A 2,805-nucleotide genomic window follows, 5' to 3' on the forward strand; every position below is an offset into this window, starting at 1 on the left:
AAAGTACACATATGCACAGAATTACAAAGCAAACAGTTGCATTCATCAACTTGTGGTTTAAAAAGTACATCCAGTAGGGGGCAGATCAGAGACAAATTACAGACTCTTCATGACAACCTTAAAAAGTCCACTAAAAATAAAAACAAGATAAAAATGTTTTTTTTAGTATTAAGATTTTTAGATAAAAATTAATACTATATTTACCTCCTGCCCACATCGACGATGGCACATGTGACCCAACTGTGTGAAGCCCAAAAGTTATGATTCCTCAGACTTTATATAAAAGACATAATAGTTTCTGTGACATCACCCACTGGTTTCTGGACAGTGCATCACACTGCATCCATTAGTCACCATTTTGTCTTGGTTAAGAATCTGCCTTTGTCAACATACTTCAAAGCTGCCATGCTCCTCCCCCCCCCCCCCCCCCAATCTTTACAAAACCCACATGTTCTCAAGGAGAAACTACTCCTACTACTGTGATGACTGCTACTAATATAGAATTTCTTACTTAATGTCAAGAAGGAAACCCAAAGTAGAAATGCTTTTCTCTAAAGGCCACTTGAGGCTAGCTTCGAAATGAAATAAAATCACATGTAGGCAGCTGTAAGTGCCAAATTTGAATAACATGGCCTGATGTGCCTGATTGTACTATCAGGCAACCAAAAACGTCTGTGGTCCAATTTTGGTGAGCAAAAGTTTGAGAAACAAAAACCAAAAGCATGCAGTCTGTTGCTTAACACGAATCTAAAGTCTAGTTAGTAACCAGGCTTGCAAACATCAGCTGGTAACTGTCATGTAATTAATATATCCTTAGTATCCTTATTTTCTTATTATATTGTTTTATGTACTTTAATAATGAAGGTTTGTAGAGAAAAGGCCACTTTTGACTCAAACTAAGTGCTCAGCCAGACTGAAAACAGGAAGTGTAGAGCTGTACAGCGTATTAATAAATGCAGGAAGCCAGACAGAAAAGAGAAACTCTGCCATATAAGCAATGGTTGTATTGAAACTGTGACGTGTAAAGTACCAAAATAATACCTATATGAGACAAAGTTTATGATTCTAATGTTAATGATCCTGCAACTGGCGTTTTGGGCTGTGCAGGGGTCTCTCTCTCCAAGAAGATGATTTAATAAAAAGAAATATAAATGTTTTAACACACTCTGAGTCGGTTTGCTCTGTTTTATCATGGGGACAAAAGAATCGGGGTTAATATTTGGTGTTTCCGCCCGGTTCGTTTGTGTCCCAATTTGAATTTCTTCTTAACATCAGGAGAGTTGACATTGAGACCAGATCAGCGGCTGCCGCTCAGAGATGAATTCTTCTCAGGCAGCGGCCCCAGTGTGGACATGGACTATGAGATGTTACGCTGCAAGTTTGATTTTCGGGAAAAGAGGTGCAAGCTGCTTCTTCATTGCATGTGTATTTTTATAGTCAGGTTTAATTCATGCATCCTTGCACTGAGCTGTGGATTCAAACTGTCTCACTTCTGATTCTTTCCAAAAATAATTTCACATGTAACAATTTGTGTATGTGTGTTTTCTATTCATTCACGTAATTGTTAGTTCATGTATTTATCTTTCTCTGTGGTGGACAATCCTAAACCTCCATGAGTTCAGCCTCCATTTTCAATCCAATTATATCCTGTACTCTCTCACTCGAACTCGTCCGGGCTTGACCTCTCACTGGTCCCTGTCCCTCTTCTCACAGTGTCCTGTGTGGCCTTCAAATCTCCAGCAAACACAGGCCCAACTCAGCTGTTTCTTCTTCTCTGTTAATCTTTCAGTCTTTTCTTGTAGGTTAACTCCCAGCATGGCAAATATCACGTCCAGTGCCTTCAAACAGTCATGTCACTTGTCAAGTTTGTGATTCAAAGCTCCATCAGTGGCATTCATACATGCTGCTGCTTGACCCTTCAGTGTTATAGGTCAGTTGCACTGACTTTTGCCTGCTGTTAACTCTTCAAGTTCACGGTGCTCAAACCCCAAAAAGAAGCACAGAGAACCATTGTTCCAGAAAATGTGTTTAGGAGATTAAAAGCTCGTAAGACATGGGTTAAATGTGAACATAAAAGATATGCACTACCTGTTAAAGGGGGCGAAGAAACCAGGCCTAAAGTTTAAAGATGAAACGGGTTAACTCTATAGAGGATGTTACCGAAGGTTGACAAAATAATCTAGGACCTTTTACCAGAAAAGCTAATTGTATCTGTTTGGAGTTTACAGTGTACACTGAGGGACGTCAGGAGTGGTTTTAAACTGGGATTGAAAGAACAATACAGTATCCACATCTGAACTGATATTACCTGTGATGTGCCAATATCAGCCCTTATATTTTCAATAACTAAGTTTAGGTTTCAAGTATCACCACATTTTGAGTATTTTTGTATTGACGTGCAACAGAAGGACTGGTTCTCCTGACTTTACTACTCCAATGAAGGTTGGATACAACAGGGGGTTATGTGCGTTGATTAGAAAACTAAAATCTCCCTATTTTGGATGAAATCAGCTGCAAACCTTGAGACTGCAGCAGACTGCTGAATCACACAGGCTGAGAACCAAGACAGGACAGGAAGTTCCAAGTATCATTGGCTTACATTCTGAAAATGCAGAAGTAACAAGGCTTAAAAAGTTTGTCATGATCTTCTAGGTCAGGACGGTTTGTGTTAAAATTAGGATCAAATAAAATGGAGGGATTATAAATGATATACAATGCAAGAAATCTTATGTGGCCAAGTGAACACTTCCTTCACTCGGCCTCTTTCCACCATTTCTTCTTAAGGAAAAAGTGCTTTTATTTAAA

The sequence above is a fragment of the Rhamphochromis longiceps genome, linkage group LG5 (assembly GCF_057381845.1).
Source record: "Rhamphochromis longiceps isolate RC_006_pf linkage group LG5, R_longiceps_female_GT1.1, whole genome shotgun sequence".
NCBI lineage: Eukaryota > Metazoa > Chordata > Actinopteri > Cichliformes > Cichlidae > Rhamphochromis > Rhamphochromis longiceps.